Source organism: Stenella coeruleoalba (genome assembly GCF_951394435.1).
Source record: "Stenella coeruleoalba genome assembly, chromosome: 9".
NCBI classification, from domain to species: Eukaryota; Metazoa; Chordata; class Mammalia; order Artiodactyla; family Delphinidae; genus Stenella; species Stenella coeruleoalba.
In genome coordinates, this window is record NC_137155.1 from 28,090,625 (window position 1) to 28,113,872 (window position 23,248).

Below are 23,248 nucleotides of genomic sequence, written 5' to 3' on the forward strand. Positions count from 1 at the left end.
AAATAATAAAGGGAAAGAAAACAATAAAACCAAAGACTATGAAATTTGAGAAAAAAGTTAAAGGTTTTTAAAATATTTACATTAATAATAATAAATTAGTTATATTACACATAGGGCCATACTAATAATGTGAATTTATTTTATTCAGTGGACATTTATATCCTGTTACTAATTCTATTTTCAATGTGCCAAATTAAACTTGGGGCATTCAGTCAAATCCTATTTGCAATGAATAATGTCGTGTATTTGAGAAATAGAGGTTCTTCGTTGTAACTAAATAAGAGGGCCTTAATTATTAGGGTTTCTACATGAAAACAAGAACAACTATCTCAAGAGAAAACGAAAATAGAATGCACAATGTAAGTAGCCTTCATAGAGGGCAGATCCATTATTTCTCAGCCATATGTGTCAGAAAACTAGTCTGTGGTCTCCATGTTTATTTCTTTTGTCCTTTTGCTCCCAATTCTCCAGTAATCTTATTCTCCACTGTAATTCAGTCACCCACTGCCGAGTTCAAATCTTAGACTTTGGCATTACCAATAAATATTACTTTCTCTAAAATTGCAGGTTCACTTTCCCAATTTCCTCAAACCCAACAGCAATCCCACAGATAGCAGATTACATTTCCATACTAACACCAAAAATAACTTAAAATGTTTGATAAACATATGCAAAACAAAGCAAAACAGAACATTTTCTTAAAAGCTAGGAATATCAAGATAGTAAGAATTTAAAGACCAAGGAAGCAATCAGAGGAGGTTGCTTTTGGTTGGAACACATCCGCCAATCATGATGAAATACAGCTGAGTATCTGAGCTATAACTGTGAAGGCTCAAAGGGCCAAGGGAACCTACATCCATTCTAATAAGCACTGCCTCCCAAAGTGAGGAAGCTGCTAGATACCCATATGTAACCTAAGCAGGGAACATTTGGGTTATACTTTTCAGAACAGTGATGATTAGAGTTATCCTTTCAGGGAAAGTCATGGTCCTGGTTTGAGCATGGGAAAAAAATAAAGAGCTAAATCTTTTTCCCAGGAAATTGAACCCTTGGCCAGATGTCATATGAATTTCAGTTCGAATTTGTTTGATTATGAGTGGCCATTCAAGCATGGTTTCATTTTGTAGAACCTCAAGCGCTTGGCAGAAGCAAATGAAAAGGCAAATACATCCTGGAAGACATACCTTCATTTTAAGCCTGAGTAGTTCCCTAGAAGCTATTGTAAAATGTTACCAAGGAGCACCAGGCAAAGAAAACCAAGCACACAGCAAAAAGTCACCATGACTGAACCCAACCAGTGACATAAAAGATAAGGAGTTAATGTAAAAAAATCAGTTTCTTAAATTTTAAAAACAAGGAAATCTCTACAGGAAGCCAGAAACTATAAAATGACAAAGCAGATCTAAAATAACTGAATCTTACATTATTCATAGGTGCAACATAGTGAAACAATTATAACAGTATTTACAGTCAAAATAGCTTTCAATGCTGCATGGGTAATTGCTATATGACAGAGATAATATGGCAGATCAGCAAAAAGATCTTTTCAAACAAATACGCTGAGAAAACTGGATATACTTATGGAAAAACCTTTCCTAAAAACAGAGAGAAAAATCAGTTATAGATGGATTCCAGAACAAAATATGGAAAGCAAAACTATAAAGCTTTAACAAAATATTATAGAGAATATCTTCACAACTTCACTATAAGAGTTTTTTTCTTGGGCAAAAATAAAGGAAAAGCCAGATAATCTTAGACACCATAAAGGAGAAGATAATTTTGCTTACATTAAATTAAACATGTGTTCATCCACAGTGAAGAATACATGAGTAAACAGAGGAGTTATGGAAATGAGGTAGGACATGTGTGGCACGTGTAACTGACAGGAGGAAATTTTTGAATTTCTGCAAATCTCTCTCTCACTGCACACCCCCCACCACCACCGCCTTCACATGCGCACACACACACATAGATAATCTAATAGGAAAAAGGAAAAAAAAAATCTTGAACAAGCAATTCATGGAAGATGAACACCAAGTGGGTAATATAAGAAAAGGTATTTAGCCACATAAATAATCAGAGAAATGAAAATAAAAGCTGTAGAATAAATTACACATCCATCAGGTTGTCAAAATTGTAATGTCTGACAATACTGTTAATAATGGTAAGCAACAACTTGTATGATCCCGTTTTTATGAAAGGTCCAGAGACTGTAAATCTGTAGAGATAGAAAGCAGACTAGTGGTTGCCTGAGGATGGAAGTGAGAATGAGGACTGATGGCTATGAGAAATATGCTTAGGGTGATGGGAAAGTTCTAAAATTGTATTGTGATGATGGTTGCACAACTCTATAAGTTTATGAATTTACAAAAATCATTGATTTTTTAAATACTGGGAACAAGTGAATTCTATGGTATGTAAATTAAACGTGAATAAAGCTGTTAAATTAAAAAATAATAATGTGGAGGAACAAAAACTAACATGCAATGCTGATGGGAATGTAAATCAAAATAACCATGTTGGTGAAAAAATTTGGCATAATTTATTGAAGTTGAGAATATCAATACCCTATGACCCATCATTGCCAGTCATAGGCTATAAATTAGAAAATATCTTGCCCATTTGCAACAGTATATCTGAATAAGTATTGGAGAAGTGATGTCTGTCAGTAGTTCACTGAAAACATCCAAATTATTTAGTACACATCAATATAAACAAATTTCAGCTGAACTCAAGAGCACACTGTTGACAGAAGTAAAATAAAAGAATGCATAAAGCTTTATTTCATACTCATGTGGTTCAAAAACATGGAAAATAAAACTATACTTTTGGAAGACACACATATCTTGTTCAGGTGTACCTAGGTAGTAAGACTATAAACTTACACAGAAATATAATTCTCACAAAGGTAATAGATATAGCAGGGAGAGAGATTTAAAAACACTCAAAGAAGTGGATAATTCTGAGGTTATTGTGATGTTATAATTCTGATGTTATGGTTGAGAAAGGAGCTTTCTAGAGGTAGAGTAGTCCCAGCTTACATCTGTTTTGCTGATGTAATCATAATAGCACCTCCTTTCACCCTCAATTATGTCCAAGTTTGGAAGATAAATGATATAGTCATCAAAACTAGCGGACCACTAGGACATAACCTTAATTTGGGTTATGGGTGTGGCACTAACCCTAATTTGGAAGTTTCAGGAACTATATCACTGAGGAAGCGGTGTCAGTGCCTGGTTGGACCTAAGTTATGATTCAAATTGATCCAAGAGAAAAGATAATAGGGGTTCGTGACACACAGAAGCAATAACACATCAATACTCACAAAAAAGGGAGACCACTACGTTGGATAATTGAACAAATGAAAATGACCGAAGCCCAGAGTGTAGGAATTGTGCAAGAGAAGAGGGAAGTTATTTTGGGGTTTTTTTTTTTTTTGCATTCTTTTGTTTTTGTTAGTTTCTGGTGTACAGCAAAGTGATTCAGTTATACATATACGTCTATTCATATTCTTTCCCATGGTTTATTACAGGATATTGAATATAGTTCCCTGTGCTGTACAGTAGGACCTTGTTGTTTATCCATTTTCTATATAATAGTTAGCAACTGCTAAACCCAAACTCCCAGTTCATCCCACCCCACTCCACCTCCCTTGGCAACCACAAATCTATTCTGAATCTGTTTCTGTTTCATGGATAAATTCATTTGTGTTCTATTTTGTATTCCACATATAAGTTATATCATAGGATATTTGTCTTTCTCATTCTGACGTATTTCGCTTCATATGATAACCTCTGGGTCTATCCAGGTAACTGCAAATGGCATTATTTCATTCTTTTTTATGGCTGAGTAGTATTCCATTGTATATATGTACCACATCTTCTTTATCCATTCATCGGTCAATGGACAATTAAGTTGTTCTTATGTCTTGGCTATTGTAAATAGTGCACCTGTGAACATAGGGGTGTATGTATCTTTTTGAATTATAGTTTTGTCCAGATATATCCCCAGGAGTGGGATTGCTGTATCATATGGCAACTCTATTTTTAGTTTTTTGAGGAACCTCCGTAGTGTTCTCCACAGTGGCAGTATCAATTTACATTCCTACCAACTGTGTAGGAGGGTCCAAGAACAGAGAAGTTTTAATGGATGAGGATGGATCAATAAGCAAGACCCAGACAACTGGAGGGCCAGTTTGTAGGCCAGTCTAAAGAGGACCAGAAGGCTCTAAAGAGATTGCATATGTTTGCAAAGGTAGTGAGCAGAGGAGCTGAAATGTAATAGCATATTGATCTATGCTCTCATTGTATATACGGCTGGAATTCTGGGGAAAATGTTTATGGAGCATGCAGAGGAAGAGAAACAGGACACTGAGAAGAAGAATCAGGGAGGAGAAAGATCAGGAGGGAATGATACCATGCAAGCTGAGGGGAAAAAGCTTTGAAAGGTGAAATATTCCACAGCATCATGTACCGTAGAGAAGTCGCATAAGGTAAATGGACCTGAAATTATGAATTAGGCTATTTAGGAGTGAAAATCAAAATTATGGATGACTCATGTGCTCCTTTGTCAACTAATGCCGTCTTTTCTTACACTTGACATCTAAGCAAGAAGAGTCAAGGTCCTCATCAGCTTCTCACTGTTCATATTTCTATAAACAATTGATCCTGGGGACTACTGACTTTTCTTTCCAACTATCTCTGAAATTATTCATTTTTTTCTTCCTTCACTTCCTTTCTTTATAAATCAGATTATTATCCCTCACTTAAACAATCACTTTAGTATAATATCACTTAAATGTGGAGTCTAAAAATGCAACAAACTAGTAAACATAACAAAAAAGCAGACACAGATATAGAGAACTAGTGGTTACCACTGGGGACAAGGAAGGGGGCAAGGGCAATATTGGGGCAGGGAATTAAGAGGTACAAATTATTAGGTATAGAATAAGCTACAAGGATATATTGTACAACATGGAGAAAATATAGCCAATATTTTATAATAACTATAAATGAAGCATAACCTTTAAAAATTGTGAATCACTGTGTTGTACACCTATAACTTATATAGTATTTTACATCAGCTATACTTCAATAAAAAATAAAAATAATCATTTCACCTGGTTAGAAGTAATTAATGAAAAGTGTATAAAGTTCTATTGTCATTTTACATCAAGTTGAGAAAGAACAGCCTTACACAGAGGCAGTTCTAGGAAAAATTGACAGATCTGACATTAAAAGACCAGAATAAACATATATTATGAAAGTAGTATAAAAATCAATGATTAAATTCTTTTCACTGCATTAATAATGCCAAGAAAAAGAAAACAATTCTTTTAAGTTGCTTTAAGTGAAATACTTTGATTGATTTTTATTTTGATCTAGTTTCATACCACTCATATTTAAATTTTTTAAGGCCTATGGAAAGAAGGTAAGGTTTTCTTAAGAAAATTGTGACTATCCTACACTGTATATCAAGTAGTTAGGGCAGGAAGGGTATTACCTAGTGGTTACAAGATTAGGTGATCAATTCTGACATGACTAACCAGTTCTGGTCTCAGATCTTCTTTTAAACTGTGGCTATAATTGTGCCTGCCATATGTAATTTCTTTGAAGCTTAAATAGATGTCTAGCACATAATAATTGCTGAATAGGTATTTATCATTTTTTTACTAACTGATATACTTTTTATAATAATTAAATAATTTACTTTGAATCAGGGTTTTCTTTTTTGTAACATTCTTCTAACATGAAATCCTGTACATTTATAAAAACAAGTCGTGTGGTGAATATGGTTAATGGTTTGTATTTTATATACCAATTGGTACTAAGGATCTCAAATAAAATTGTTCTCATCTTAGAAGACAGGATTACCAATATTTTATGTAGAAAACTTCCTTTAGTTTTTTTTTTTTTTACTGGAGTATAGTTGATTTAAAATATTGTGTTAGTTTCTGCTGTACAGCAAAGTGAATCAGTTATACATAAACATATATCCACTCTTTTTTAGATTCCTTTCCCATATAGGCCATTACAGAGTATTGAGTAGACGTCCCCGTGCTATACAGTAGGTCCTTATTAGTTACCTATTTTATATATAGTAGCGTGTAAATGTTAATCTCCAATCTCCCAACTTATCCCTCCTCGCTTCCCCCCCGTAACCATAGTTTTGTTGGAAAACCTCCTTTACTTTTATCGTCTAACTTATATTTCCTTCTTCTCTGCTCTAATTATATTTTTCTTTCTTGGGACCATGAAACTCAGTAGAGAGTCATTATATCTACTTTCTGTCTTTCCTTGTTGGCCACCCCAATTCACTTACCAAGCCAAAAAATTCATCCTCAGTTTTCTTAATTCCTTGTCATATATCTACAATCCATAATTTGTTAAATCATTTTAGTTATTCTTTAAACTTCCTGTACTAGTTTACATATTCCTTTTAAGTCTTTAATTAAAGATTAAGCAGATTCTGTAGCTGACAGTAGAGGTGCTTAATGTAAAACATGTGACTTTTTCTTGAAAGTCTACTCTATAGTTTTTTTATTTTTTATTTTTCCTGTTCCTCAATTTTTACATTCTGTTCCACCCAAGCAGAAACACTTTACAGTTTCCTGGTTGCCAAGGATCCATCTTCGTTTTCTAATCACTTCAACAGATTCCTTCATATCCTGTGATGGTTTTATGAACCTATTTTCCACACAGATATATTTAAAAGAAAATCTGTTATTGAAGTATTTTTTCCATATTACCAGAGAGTATTGAATTTGCTGTAGACATATTTGTTGTGAGGCATGGTGCCATGTTTTGTTGTTGTGCAGATAAATGTGTCCTGGCACTGACAACGATTAGGACAAAATGCACCATTCTAATTGGCCAGTATACTCAGAGAATTTCTGATTCATTCATCTCTGGCAACAGAACTTCTTGCAAACACTGATGGTGAACGTCCATAGAAAGCAAATATTTGCAGAAAGGTGTTTAAAGGATATTTAAAAATCGGAGTGGAATTATTTGCCTAAGCAATGAAATAAAATGTACCTAAGCAATGTGAAATCTTCACAGTCTATACAGGGATAGAGTGCATTCTGGTTTGTGGTATGCACTGATTGCCCAGGAATCATCATCACAAGCCAATAAATGGACAGTGTGCTCTTACGCTTTGAGGGGCAAAAAACTGGTTGTAAAGTGCTACAAACATATGAAATCCTTTCCCACTTGTGGCTGGCTGGTGGAAATTCACTGCAGAAGAGCAGAAAGAGATTTGACTTGGCTTTTCCCTTACCAAAGGGGGACCGGAAAATGAACGATTTTGAAAAATTAAAGACTCATCTTAAATATATGTATATTTTGTGATTCCAAAGTGGACTTCACAGATGTTTTATCTATAATTATCCATCCCCCCCACCCCTTTCTAATTATAGTGTGGAAAAAAATCAGTGATGCCCAAAAACTAGAATTAAAAAAAAACAGAAAAACTCTTACAACTTAAATGGTTTGAAATGTTTTGATTTTTTTCTACTTAGGGATTGTGAGAACAAGCTCCTAAAACTTTTTGCTTTTATTATTAACTTTCTAGAGTACTTTATTTCACCAAAAGAGAAAACAGAGTCTACAGTCTTTCTTATTCTCACAGTTGACTTTACATTTAAGACTTCGTTAAATCCATATTGTATTTTTCATATGCTGAATTTTATTGAATTCCAGGTACTCTGGTTGAGTTACTAATACCCAAGCCTGTGACAAGTGCAGGTGACTTTCTCATCTTAGTCATGGGGGCAGATAGAAAGTTCATGTACACATGAATGGGATCCGAGGAGACCCAGACACACAAGAGAATTCTTCACATCTTCAGTCCATACACTTCTCTGCTTTTTTTTTTTTTTTCCTAGTAGTTTTAATGGGTCAAGAGAGAGATGAGTCAAGAGAGAGAATTGCAGAGTCTGGCTCAACAGTCTAGAAGGGTCATTTGTTTTCATTGGAAGAGAGGAAGTATAAGTACCTTATAGACAAGAATGGTAAGTATAAGTACCTTATAGGCAAGAATGATAAGGTAATGTATCTCTCGGCTCTAATAGGCATTTATATCCTGATATATACCCTCTATACCTATATTTTCCTCTGACACAGTAAGAGAATCATACTTGAGGGACTTTTTCAAGGCAAATTATCGCCAGAAATGTGACAGCACAAGGAAAAACACTATTTCTTTGCCACTATATCATTTAATGGTACATTTCCCGACTACTTCACCTAACTTCCTGTGTGGGTCAAAGAGAGTGTGGCCTCTGTGTGGATATTCGCCTTGGCATAATTGTTGCCTCTCTGATTTTCTTCATCCTCTCTCACCTTACTGTGGCTGGAGGCCCCTTAATATTCAGGGAACCAGACCAAAATTAAACTTTGTATTAAAGTTAGTCAAGGGGAAGACAGCATTCTGGTTGTGGACAGGGAAAGCTGAGATCTATCTCTGTATCGCAAGTCAGTCAGTCTGTAACTGGCCTCTTTAATTCTGCTATCAGCTCCTCTTCCTTCTGTTGATCCTTCTTCAACAATGAGACACTTCTACAAAGTTCTCAATCTCTCTCTCTTTCTCTCCTTTTCTCTTTAAAAATTTTCAAACACTTGATTTTTCGCTTAAAAATATTAAAAGATTCAGAACACAGCTAAACGATCTACAAAAATTTGCATGTAATTACATTATAACTGCTTGATAGTTAATACACTGCACATCAAAATAGTTGTTAGGTCAACTCTGTGCTATGTCTTGGTTTGAGGAGAGCTTTCTTTTTTTTCCTAGTAGTACTTTCTTAAATATTGATAGAACAAAGTTTTGGTATATTGGGGGAAAAAAAAACATGTGACATAACTTTTGTGGTGGTTTGATGTCCTGCAAAATTGTTTGTCTCTTATTTACAAATAGCGCTCATTGCATGGCCTTGTTCATTTCAGCTTATCACATAATCACCACTGTAAAGGCATGTACATTCACTTGCAACAAACCAGTGTTTATTTACAGTTTTTGAGCGCAATGGAGTAGCACATTTATGATAAAAGAGCTCCTGGCATATCAGTACGCAGCCCAGTAATTGAAAACTACTTAATGCTTATAATTTTGACCTGTTGCTTCTGATCCAGTCTAGATTTTCTGCAGTAGCCAAGAAATTATGGCATATTTATCCATTGATGTGGCCAATGGGTAAGACAGGAGTTACCTAAAATTACTGGGAAATTATTAACTTTAAGGTACTGTGCTTAAGGCATCTTATATATTAGTTCATTTAATTCTCACATAAACCATGTGTTAAGATTATTTTGAAGAGACTTAGAGATATAAAGGAAGTTTCCAAGGTCTCACAGCCATTTAGCATGTGACCTGGATTTGGATGGGGGGTGTTTGCTCAGTGTCTGCCGTACTACCCTGTGAGTGGAATATATGTTCGGCCACTCATCTCTTTAAAACTTTTCTTTTTTTTTCTTTTTGCGGTACGTGGGCCTCTCACTGCTGTGGCCTCTCCCGTTGCAGAGCACAGGCTCCGGACGCCCAGGCTCAGCGGCCATGGCTCACGGGCCCAGCCGCTCTGCTGCATGTGGGATCTTCCCGGACCGGGGCACGAACCCGTGTCCCTTGCATCGGCAGGCGGACTCTCAACCACTGCGCCACCAGGGAAGCCCCTCTTTAAAACTTTTCTAACTGTAGTTCTTGGTTCCTAACATCATTTACTGAGCCTTGTTCTCAGAGACAGCTAAGTTGGCAGAAATTTCATCTTTCCTAAGAGAAAGTCCTAAAGAGCAACACATTTATGGACCAGAAGAGCAGCCTTGCTTTTATATTATGTTTGATCTTTCCATTTAAGAGACCATTTTCTCATTAAAAACATGAGTGCAGTTACTTTCCATTTTTGTTAACACAAACAACAAAAAATTGGCTTAGCTGTAGGAAGGAAGGCAATCATTTAGCCATCTGGCCTGGAACTTGATCCTCTACCAAAATTGATGGAAACAGTGCATTTGGAGATAAATCCAGAGTTAGAGCCAGGAATTGAAAAGTTTTCCTATTTGTAGATCAGAGACTTCTTTCTTTGTAGAGAAAACTCAGTTCTCACTCTCAACTTTCAGAAGTTCCTCATGACTTGTATTGATACCTATTTCTTGGGCTACCCTTATATGTTGGCTTGTATTATACAAGCTTAGAGTTATATATATATATATATATATATATATATATATATATATATATATATGTATATATTAGAATTGACTTCGGGGTTTGTGAAAATTTTGTCAATTACTAGGAGATTACCTGTCCATATGTATATATTAGAATTGACTTCGGGGTTTGTGAAAATTTTGTCAATTACTAGGAGATTACCTGTCCACCCATCAGTTGGAGGAGCTGAATAAGCACCATCACCACCACCTACCTAATGCTCCAGGCAGCAGCATCAGTCATGTTAGACACTCTCTTTCACTTTTTCCAAAGTCTATTGATCTCACTTGTTCTTTATTTTAGGCTAGTGTATCACATCTCAAGCCTCAATCTTCATAGAAACCACCTGAGGATCTTGTTAAGGGCAGATATGGATGTGATAGGACTGGATGTCTAATAACCTAGTTATTAATAATCTCAGTTTCTAATAATGGAGGTGGTGCCAAGGCTGCTGATCCAAAGGCCACTTTGAGTAGAAAGGCTTTAGCCCTGTTGTTTTTAAAATGTGGTCCTAGGCCAGCAGCGTTAATACCACCTCGGAACTTATTAGAAATTCATATCCTCAGGCCCTATCCTAACACCGCAATCTCTGAATCTGATGCCAACTAGAGTTGGAGGAATCACAGCTTTCGACAACTTTCTATCACTCCATTTCCCTTGCCACTTGTCTTAGCTCAAGTGCACATCAAATCTCTCTTAGACTAGCCAAAGGGCCCTCTAGCTGGTCTCCCTCAAATCTCATTTTGTTATAAGCCATCCTCTACATTACTACCACAATGATTTGTACACTAAAAATTGGAAGAGTTTGCCCTCCTCAAATCCCTCTAAGTGCTCCCTTTCTTTGCAAAATAAAGTCTAAAGTTTGTAACCTAGCATTTATAGGCTTACTAAAATAAATCCTAATGATTTGCAAACAGGAAGTGATAACTCAAGTTAAAATTTCTAGATAGAATATCATTCATAGATGTAAAGGGTCGTTATATGGGACAATTCATACAGAGAAATAAAAAAGATGATGGCTCAGGGAAATCAGTGTTCTTCATCTTGGTCTCCCTAGCTGTGAAAGAAGCAGGGGAAAAAATAAAATGATAAATCTGAAAAATGCTAGAGTAGGTTTTGCCTCTATTCAGGAAAAAATAGTGAGTAATGATGGTTCTTGTTGCTCTATGAGGATTGGTTGAATAATATCCGTCCACCTCTAGGTAAATTTTTGAAAGAAATTCTATAATAGGGAGAGGAAAATTTACGTCAAATTGTAGAGTTTGGAAAGTTACAAGTATCTGTATTTACTTTATTTCAATGCCAAACTTTTTTTTCTTTTAATATGAAGGGTATTAAAAAGCTGGTGTGCTTTTTCCAATCTTGGTGCCACAATTTCGCATTTTGGTGTGAGGAATAAAGTTTAAAAATGTTTTTCACACCCTCTCATTTTGGTTCCCCAGATCTGTTTCTTAGGTTAGGTAGATGAACCTACTATAAAGTTTCTTTCAGAAGTGTTCAGTGTGATATTTTCCTTTTCAAAACTGAGCCCATAAGTGTGGTTATGGTCAGTGTTGTTTAAAGGGATTTTAAGAACTTGCCTGATTAAGCCCATAATTAGTTGAGTTTAAGACTACCTTGCTATGTTACAGATGTTTTCCTTTCATTTGAAAGCCTTTTACTTTTGCAATGATTTTATTTTGTTTTAAGGATATTGTCAAGTAATATAAGATTCACAGTTAATTAAAAGTTAGTTAGAAAGTTAGAAAATGAAGTTAAAAACTTCATTTTTTAAATGAAGTTTTAAAAATTTTAATTTTAAAATTTAATTTAAAATTTTAAATTTAATTTTAAAATTTTAATTTTTAATTTAATTTAAAATTTAATTTAATTTAATTTAAAATTTTTAATTTAATTTAATTTAAAATTAATTTAATTTAAAATTTAATTTAATTTAATTTAAAATTTTTAATTTAATTTAATTTAAAATTTAATTTAATTTAATTTAAAATTTAATTTTAAAATTTAAATTTTAAAAATTTTCTAACTTCAAAGTTAGAAAATGAAGAAAACTCTTTCCAAAGAAAACAGACTATGTAGTTGTATAAAAGCCTGCATCAAGGTTTGCATCAAGTTTTGGTAAAAGTTATTGGCAGTGGTGATGGTGGCCATTGGGTTAGATTAACTTTCTGATTAACTTTTTGTAAACAGATGAATGAACCTATTATAGTGAAAGATGAAAATGAATATATTATTTGTCCACATTATTTCTTTTGTGTAACTCTAAGGAAAAATAATTGACTTAAGAAAGCAGAGTCTTTTTGATGTCCTGTGAATCTAGATACTTGCAAATCATAATTATATGCAAAACAGGTTTTAAAAAAGCTGATTCAATTTTATGACTTTGTATAAATCACTTATTTTTCTGGGATTCAGTATCCTGAATTGTAGTATGGAGTAAATTATCTTTGAAGATTCTTCCAGCCTATAGTATTCTGATTTGGTAAGTGGTCAAGAAGTTAATGTCTTTTTTACAATGGAGGATGGCTCCATGATGTATTTATTCTTTACCTGACATATAGAAGGCTCAATTAGTATTGAGAAGCTATATCTGGACAGCCTTTCAAGTAGCATTTTTGAGTACCAATTCTACTTTAAAATTTGTGTTGCATTCAGTTAGAACATTAATGCTGATCTCAAAGATCTATCAACAAGATCATTGCCTTATACTTTTGGCATGCTGTTTCCTTAACAGGGCAATAAACATCTCTATATTTAAAAATAAAGTTTCAAAGATTCCACATAAATGTCCACAAAATATAATTCAAAAAACTCAGAAGAAAATGCAAATATGTGAAAGCCATGTTAATCATTTTTCAGTAGATTTGTCTACTTTCTCAGATTCATCTTTAATTTTTGAGCACAAATGTTAAACCATTCTCTTTCCTTGTAGCTTTCTACATAATGTGATCAGGAGATACACTGATGCATAGCATAAACAGTAGATGACTGTGTACACATTTGAAGTGATATCTGCCCTGTCTAATGTGAATCCATTGTCTATATTCATATATGTGCAACTAAGAGCTCTTTTCTTTGTAAATAAAATATGTAAATAGCTGATTTGTAAGTACCTATTTCAGTTATCCAACTTTCACAGATGAGGAAAGTAAAGTAGAATTGAATGCATATCTGAGGCCAGTATATAATTGTAAGCAGAAAAGTCGTTGTTTTTTAAATGTTTCCCCGAAATGAATGAGCTAGAATTTCACAGTGAGTACCAGAAATCATAGCACCCACGTGGAAGCTATGTTGAGAGTGGGGGAACAAGGAACCATAATAAGTGGTGGACTTTGGGGTACGTTTGCCACGTAAAACCCCTCAAACAACACTGCATGGCATTTTGGCTCCTTGGATTTCATGAGATTCAGAAGGTGGATGCGAAGAGATACAAGTTTGGCAGAACGTTATAGCCATGTAGTACAGGTAATGTTGAGAGAATCAAGTAGGCTTATACAGAATTACATCATCCGCCACTTGTGAAATTAACCTGATAATGGAGTTAATCTTTTCCCTGCTTTTCTTCTCCATAAATATGTCGATGAGAAAAGTTTTTTCTATCTCATCGAAACATATGGTTAGAATAGGTAGTGTAGTTGAAAGTGCTTTCCAAAAGTACCAAGTAGTTTACAGTTCTGTAACATTGTTGATCATTAAATAGAGACAACTAAAGTAGACTAGAAATTTAACAAGTGCTACCCAGAATACAAATTCCTTAAATATATTACTTAACCTAAAACTAACAATAACTCTATAAAATACTGGTGGGTCCTCTTTTTAGCTTCATTTTACCAGCGAGAAAACAGGCTTGTCCATGTTCCTAGAGATCTTCAAGGAGAGCTAGAATTCATACCTAGGATGGATGATACCCAAAACCATCTAGTAAGTTCTAGGCACCACATTAAGTTACATATTTTTGTATTTCATAAATATTTAAGTATTGTGCTCAAAATCTGTTAAGGGGTAGAATTAGAATTCACACGAAGTCTGTGGGTTTCTATGTTTCTGTTTCAAGTTGTCAAAAACCACCATTACAATATTTCTTCCATAATTGAGCAGCTCTTCAAGAACTGAATATTTGTCATACGTAATTTTAATTTTACACTGAAAATAGTGCATTGCAAACAAGTGTAGATTCTCAAAAAACATTTTGAGATTTAATGTTAAGCATTTCTATTTTTGAATAGAAAGCAACCTACTGTATCTATGAAAAAGACATATGCCCAGGAATATAGACGCAGATGTAGAGAATGGACTTGAGGACACGGGGAGGGGGAAGGGTAAGCTTGGACGAAGTGAGAGAGTAGCATTGACATATATACACTACCAAATGTAAAATAGATAGCTACTGGGAAGCAGCTGCATAGTACAGGGAGATCAGCTTAGTGCTTTGTGACCAGCTAGAGGGATGGGATAGGGAGTGTGGGAGGAAGGCTCAAGAGGGAGGAGATATGGGGATATATGTATACATATAGCTGAGTCACTTTGTTATACAGCAGAAACTAACACAGCATTGTAAAGCAATTATACTCCAATAAAGATGTTTAAAAAAAAGCATATATTAATCCTTTGGCAGTCGTATCATTTGCAAATATTTTCTCCCATTCTGTGGGTTGTCTTTTCATTTTGTTTATGGTTTCCTTTGCTATGCAAAGCATTTGAGTTTAATTTGGTCCCATTTTTTAATTTTTGTTTTTATTTCCATTATTCTAAGAGGTGGATTGAACAAGATATTTCTGTGATTTATGTCAAAGAGTGTTCTGCCTATATTTTCCTCTGAGTTTTAAAGTATCTGGTCTTACATTTAGGTCTTTAAACCATTTTGAGTTTATTTTTGTGTACAGTGTTAAAGAATGTTCTAATTTCATTTATTTACGTGGAGCTGTCCAGTTTTCCCAGCCCCATTTATTGAAGGGGCTGTCTTTTTTCCATTGTATACTCTTGCCTCCTTTGTCATAGATTAACTGACCATAAGCGTGTGGGTTTATTTCTGGACTTGCTATCCTTTTCCATTGATCTATGTTTCTACTTTTGTGCCAGGAACACACTGTTTGGATGACTGTAGCTTTGTAGTATAGTCTGAAGTCACGGAACCTGATGCCTCTAGCTCCATTTTTCTTTCTCAAGATTGCTTTGGCTATTCAGAGTCTTTTGTTTTTCCATAAAAATTTAAAAATTTTTTTGTCCAAGTTCTGTGAAAAATGCCATTGGTAATTGGATAGGGATTGCACTGAATCTGTAGATTGCCTTGGATTGTATAGTCATTTTGACAGTATTGATTCTTCCAATCCAAGAACATGGTATATCTTTCCATCTGCTTGTGTCATCTTCGATTTCTTTCATCAGCATCTTATTTTCAGAGTAGAGGTATTTTTCTCTTTAGGTAGGTCTATTCATAGGTATTTTATTCTTTTTGATGCAATGGTAAACAAACAGCTCATGCACCTCAATATCAGAAAAACAAACAACCCAATCAAAAAGTGGGCAGAAAACCTAAATAGACATTGCTCCAAAGAAGACATACGGATGGCCAAGAGGCACAGGAAAAGATGCTCAACATCACTAATTATTAGAGAAATGCAAATCAAAACTACAATAAGATACCACCTCACACCTGTCAGAATGGCCGTCATTAAAAGTCTACAGACAATAAATGCTGGAGAGGGTGTGGAGAAGAGGGAACCCTCATACACTGTGGTGGAATGCAAATTGGTACAGCCACTATGGAGAACAGTATGGAGGTTCCTTAAAAAACTAAAAATAGAGCCACCATATGATCCACCAATCCCACTCCTGGGCATATATCTGGAGAGAACCATGGTTCGAAAGGATACATGCATCCCAATGTTCATTGCAACGCCATTTACAATAGTCAAGATGTGGAAGCAACCTAAATGTCCATCAACAGATGAATGGATAAAGAAGATGAGGTACATATATACAATGGAATATTACTCAGCCATTAAAAAGAATGAAATAATGCCATTGGCAGCAGCATGGATGGACCTGGAGATTATCATACTAAGTGAAGGAAGTCGGAAAGAAAAAGAGAAATATTGTATGATATCCCTTATATGCAGAATCTTAAAAAAATGATACAAATGAACTTCTTTACAAAACAGAGAGACTCACAGTCTTAGAAAACACACTTATGATTACTAGGGGTGAAGGATGGAGGGGAGGGTTACATTGGGAGTTTGGATTCATATATACACACTACCATATTTATAATTGATAACCAACAAGGACCTACTGTATAGCACAGGGAATTCTGCTCAATATTCTGTGACAACCTAAATGGGAAAAGAATATGAAAAATCATAGATACATATATATATCTGAATCACTTTTCTGTACACCTGAAACTAATACAGCATTGTTAATCAAGTATACTCAAATATAAAATAACAATAAAAAATTTTTTTAAAACCCATACATAAATATTTTCCTATTCTTCAAGGAAATATCATTATCAACAATTTTCTCTGGTTTTACAAATAATTTTTGCACCTGAAATTGTCATTAAAGTCAGGCTTGTTTGATAAAGTAAATAAGCTCTTCCTTCAACTCCTTGTCTAAATTAGCATCATCAGCTTTTGATTGAGATATTCAGACCCTAACTACAATTTGATACATGCTGAATACTACTACCCCCTTCCCACTAGCAAATCACTGTGTGATATAAAAAAGCCAATAATGGGAAATGGGTCTATTAAAGAAGACTTTTATTTGGTCTGAGATATGAAGCACAGGCGATCGTGACTAAATTCAGGAAGAGAAAATGTAAGCAACTAAAGGCATGAGGGCTTTGCACATGACAGGCAGGCAATTAAAACCAAACTAAAAAAATATATAAACAAATATTTTAAGAGTTGACTTGGGTGACAGGAATTACTCACAATGTTATGTCAGATACTGAATAGAGGAAGTGTATTTTTTCATTCATACCCGGACATCACACATTTCAGTACAAATTGCATCTGACAGCTATTATCAGAGAACTGATTACAGTGGTCTACACGTAAAAGGGTTAGTTTTTCTCTTATAACAAGAAATCCAGAAGTAGGCAGTTGCTATCGTTGTTTCTATAGTTCAGATATCAGGGCCAAGTCTCTGTGTTTCTCTTAGCCTTTTCATCACGGTTCTAAGACGGCCGCTACAGCTCCATCTATCCCTGTCTTAGGTACCAGGAATTATGATGGAACAAGTGCAATAAAGGATGCTTACCAACTGAGTCACATGTCTTTAAAGTGCTTTCCCTAAAACCTCATCCAAGGGCTCCTGCTTCCATTTCCTTGGCACCCTCATTGTAAAGGAGTCTGGACCATGGTGCTTTATGATGTGAGATTTGCCACTAACCCAGAAATAAGGATCCTATTACCAATGACAAAGATGAAAATATATGTGGGAGAAACAAGCAGTTATTTCTGTCACTACACCCTAGTGAAACTGCTTTACAACTGATATGAGGAGAAAGATTATATAATTAATAAGTTGTACTTATTAAATTGTGGACCAGTAACGAGTAATAGCATGAGTTCAATTATTAGATGGTGGCTGTGAGATATAAGAGTTGGTATTTTCCATCAGTCCGTTAAGACACATCATGAAGCATAAAAAGGGAATTCACTTAGTTCAACCAAATAGCTACAAGCATCAGTTTCAAATTTTCATCAAAGAATTTTGATGTTCCTTATACTTACTTTAATGTTATTAATTAGCTTTTAAAGAAACACTAATCAAGATACAAAAAAATGCTTCCAGAAAAGAAATTAAGACTTCAAATGAGAAAGAGAACAATCAAATTTGCATGGCACTCATATGTTCTAATTTCAAAACCGTCTTCAATTTGTTTCATCATAATATTTTCAAAAGTAAAATACCCAAGTTATAGTAATGAAAATTAGTGAGAAATATATGAATGCTTTAAGTTAAGAAGCTTTATAATGTATTTCTCACCTTCCTTTAGATGTGGCTTTATCATTTGGACTGTAAATGGAGTAACAGTGTAGGGATATGGGGGATAAATCAGGCTATTCAATAAAATGTATATATTTGCAGGCTGACTTAAGTGACTGATATGTTTAAATATTTTCCTGCTAGATATATTTCCTGTTTCTTAAAAGATTTAATAGCAACATAAAGCCTTAATATTCTTGCAAGACTAATGTAGTCTATTTGGGCCTTTCTGTAGCCGATAGAAGTAACTAAAATATTAACAGTATAAGTATAATTCCTTTTGGAAATCCCAGATAAGTTAATTAAAAGCAACTTAATTTAATCTTCCAAAACTGTGCTGTTTACATTATGCATCTGATTAGCTGCCAGAACACTTTTCATTCAGTAAATATGCCTTCATGCATTTTCCGATATTACATTTTACAGGTGACAGATGGCCCTAGCATGTATTCTATCTTGGCATGCAATCTAAATTCCTGATTCCAATGACCATGCATGTGTGGATTTGTGTGCAGATGTGTATGTGCATCACATAGAAATATGAACATCCACACCACACGTTCTCGTCTCATGCTGAAGGGAAAAAAGTTCCTGATTATTAATGACAAACAACCTACAAGGTCCGAACTCTGACTGTTTTATTTCTATAAAACAGAGGATTGAAGGGCTTCTCAGACAGCCTGAAGTAGATGGTTGGGAATATACTGTATTTCAAAAATTTAATGTTGGATGGTCCCTTAGAGGTCATCTAGTGTCCCTTATTTTAAGGAAGGGGCTTGAAGTTATAGCCTGGAGGGTTTAAGTCAATGAACAACATCATGAAAATAGAGGCAGAGAACCTCTGTTTGAGGTGGAAAATAGCATTACTCCAATCTTTATAAGAATGAAAAAGCTAGAAAATCTGAAAGTTAATTACTTTTTTTTTTAAGTCACCAGAGAACTGAAGTCACAGAGCAACCCAATAACCAAAAATCTGGGAAGAGCCAGGCACTGGCAGGGAGAAATTGGACCTGAACATTTGCTTACCTGAACCAAACACCACCAGATTCTATGTAAGCCTATAAAAAGCTACAGCTACAACTTCTCAGTTAGTTACTAAATATTGAATGCAGGCTAATGAGAATGTGAAGCCTCTGGGGGCAGGTACAGAGGGGTTCACAAACTCAGGCTTTGCCTCTACAAATGCCACAACACACTCATAGGCAACATCAGGGAGCATCCTGGGAAAGCATTTATTGAGTGCTGGCTCAGCCATGGAGGGTCCAGGAGTGGTTTACAGACATCGCTGCCAAAACTCCACCCAGCTACTGTCCCATCTCCCCTCCAGAATAAAAGCTTTCATTTGTAAGGGAAAAGCAATAAGAAGTGTCATCTAAGAGCACTGGTAGAAAACCATTCCAGCTTGGGGTGGGGAGGGGTGACAGGGAAGAAAATCTTTACCTCTGAGGATGACCAGGGACACATGCTATTAACAAACTCTAGAGTTGGAGAAAAGCAAGGGTTCTAAAGGCCATTCTTCTGAGACCGAGGAACACAGCACCATGCTGAGACTGTGAGTTAATCAGAACATGAGGGAAGCTCCTTCCTTCTCACCCACAACATGAAAAGTATTGCATAAGTAACAGTGGAATACAGTTGAGAAGTCTGCATGAGATATTATTTCTCAGGAACAGTGCAAAGGAAAGACACAAAGCCAATGGAGGAAAACAGTCATTGACAAAAATGCTCTGACAGTCTACTTGATAAAAACCAGCTATCACTAGAGGGCTTTAAACCTGTGTGTCACTCCTGTGTGTGTATGACTGAGTGTGACTATACCAACACACCTCACACCAGCCAGTTCTCTATTAGAATCACATAAAGCCATACACTGAAGACCAAGTAGAAGTTTTTTTAAGAACAGAACATATTTACCTCAGTGACTACACTCCTTAAGAAGGTGTCAGTTTTCAACAAATGAGACAAATAAAAAGGCAAGTAAAAACACAACAAAAGGAGATAAAATCATCATCAGACCAGTTGTAAAAATATAATTATGATAGGAAATTTTCTAAAAACCTGTTATGTTAAAGAGTCTAATAGAAAAGATAGACATGTAAGTTCAGACAGATAATTGCATCAGAGTGATGGACAATATAAGAGAAAATTCAAGTGGAAATACTAAAAATTAAAAACATAGTAACATAAAAAACAATAATGGAGAAGAGTAATGTAAGACCTTCAACAGCTTCATTGGTAGACTTGACACAGCAAAAAAAGTCACTAAAATCATCCAAAATGAAACAAAAATCAAAGAACAAAGCAAAAAGGAAAACAAAATAGCAAAAGAAACAGAACAGAGTGCCTAAAAATGGTGAAAAAATAAGTTTTGCATATGCATAATTGCAATTCAAAAAGATGAAGAGAAAATGAGGTGGATAAAACTTTTTAAGAAATAATACCCTCCCTCAAAAAAGAAATAATACCCAAGAAGTTTCCAAAATTATTGACAGACACCAAACCACAGACCCAAGAATCACAGGGACCACTGAGTAGAATAAATTAAAACATATACACACACGTATATCTAATTATATTCAAACAAAATGCTGAAAATAAAGTCAAATTAAAAAATCTTGAAAGAAGCCAAAGAAAAAAAGACATATTACTTATATAGGAATGAGGATGAGAATTACAACAGACTTCCATAAAAACCCAGGCAAGGAAGAACATAATGAAGTAACATTTTTAAGTGCTGAAAAAGAAAGGGGAAAAAAATCAACCCAGAATTCTATACCCAGTGAAAATATCCTTCAAATAAAGATAAAGATTTTCTAAAACAATCAAAACACCTGAAGACCTTCACTGTCAGCAGAACTCATCTAAAAATCTATTTTAAATGAAGTTTTTCAGGCAGGGAGAACATAAGAAAATTGTATCTACCCCCAAAATGGAGAGAATTGAAAATGGAATAAATGAAGATAAATGAAATTTATTTTATTTCTTTTTTTTAAATGTTCTAAAAGATAATCATGTAAAGCAAATATGGGAATAATGTATTGTGTGTTAATAGTATACATAAAATGCATTCACATGACAATGTTATGTAGGATGGGAGAGATATAGAGTTGCCAATCATTTAAATTATACATGGAGTTGTGTAATATTATTTGGAAGTTGAATCTGAGCAATTAAAAACTATATATTGTAAAACTAAGGGAAACTACCATTGTTTTTGTAATAGTATAAATAAATCAATCAATGAGATAAACTACAATCATAAAAATACCAATACAGAAGAATGCAGGAAAAAAGAAAAAGAGAAACAAAGCACAGATTTAAAATAGAAATGATTGTCTTAGATAGTAATGTTATATATAACATACAAGTTAAAGGACAGAGATTGCCAAATGAGATAATGTAAAAAGAATGCAAACCCAAATACATAGGTTGTCTACAAGACACTCACTTTATTTTTTTTTCCAGTTAGCCCTTTTATTTTATTTTATTTTGTTAATATATCTTTATTGGAGTATAATTGCTTCACAATGCTGTGTTAGTTTCTGTTGTACAACAAAGCGAATCAGCCATATGCATACACATGTCCCCATATCCCCTCCCTCTTGAGCCTCCCTCCCAACCTCCCTATCCCACCTGCTAGGTCGTCACAAAGCACCAAGCTGATCTCCCTATGCTATGCTGCTGCTTCCCACTAGCTATCTATTTTACATTTGGTAGTGTATATAAGTCAATGCTACTCTCACTTTGCCCCAGCTTCCCCTTCTCCCTCCCCCTGTCATCAAGTCCATTCTCTATGTCTGCATCTTTATTCCTGCCCTGCCACTAGTACCATTTTCTTTAGATTCCATATATATGCATTTTTTTTTAGATTCCATATATATGCATTAGCATACGGTATTTGTTTTTCTCTTTCTGACTTACTTCCCTCTGTATGACAGACTCTAGGTCCATCCACCTCACTACAAATAACTCAGTTTCATTTCTTTTTAGGGCTGAGTAATATTCCGTTGTATGTATGTGCCACATCTTCTTTATCCATTCATCTGTTGATGGACATTTAGGTTGCTTCCACATCTTGACTATTGTAAATGGCGTTGCAATGAACATTGGGATGCATGTATCCTTTCGAACTATGGTTCTCTCCAGATATATGCCCAGGAGTGGGATTGGTGGATCATATGGTGGCTCTATTTTTAGTTTTTTAAGGAACCTCCATACTGTTCTCCATAGTGGCTGTACCAATTTGCATTCCACCACAGTGTATGAGGGTTCCCTCTTCTCCACACCCTCTCCAGCATTTATTGTTTGTAGACTTTTAATGATAGCCATTCTGACAGGTGTGAGGTAGTATCTTATTGTAGTTTTGATATGTATTTCTCTAATAATTAGTGACGTTGAGCATCTTTTCCTGTGCCTCTTGACCATCTGTATGTCTTCTTTGGTGAAATGTTTATTTAGATCTTCCACCCATTTTTTAATTGGCTTGTTTGTTTTCTTGATATTGAGCTCCATCAACTGTTTATATATCTTGGAGATTAATCCTTTGTCCGTTGTTTCATTTGCAAATACTTTCTCCCATTCTGAGGGTTGTCTTTTCATCTTGTTTATGGTTTCCTTTGCTGTGCAAAAGCTTTTAAGTTTCATTAGGTCCCATTTGTTTATTTTTGTTTTTATTTTCATTACTCTAGGAGGTGGGTCAAAAAAGATCTTGCAGTGGTTTATGTCAAAGAGTGTTCTTCCTATGTTTTCCTCTAAGAGTTTTATAGCGTCTGGTCTTACATTTAGGTCTTTAATCCAGTCTGAGTTTACTTTTGTGTATGGTGTTATGTAGTTTTCTAATTTCATTCTTTTACATGTAGCTGTCCAGTTTTCAAAGCACCAATTACTGAAGAGGCTGTCTTTTCTCCATTGTATGTTCTTGCCTCCTTTGTCATAAATTAGGTGGTCATATGTGCATGGGTTTATCTCTGGGCTTTCTATCCTGTACCATTGATCTATATTTCTGTTTTTGTGCCAGTACCATATTGTCTTGATTACTGTAGCT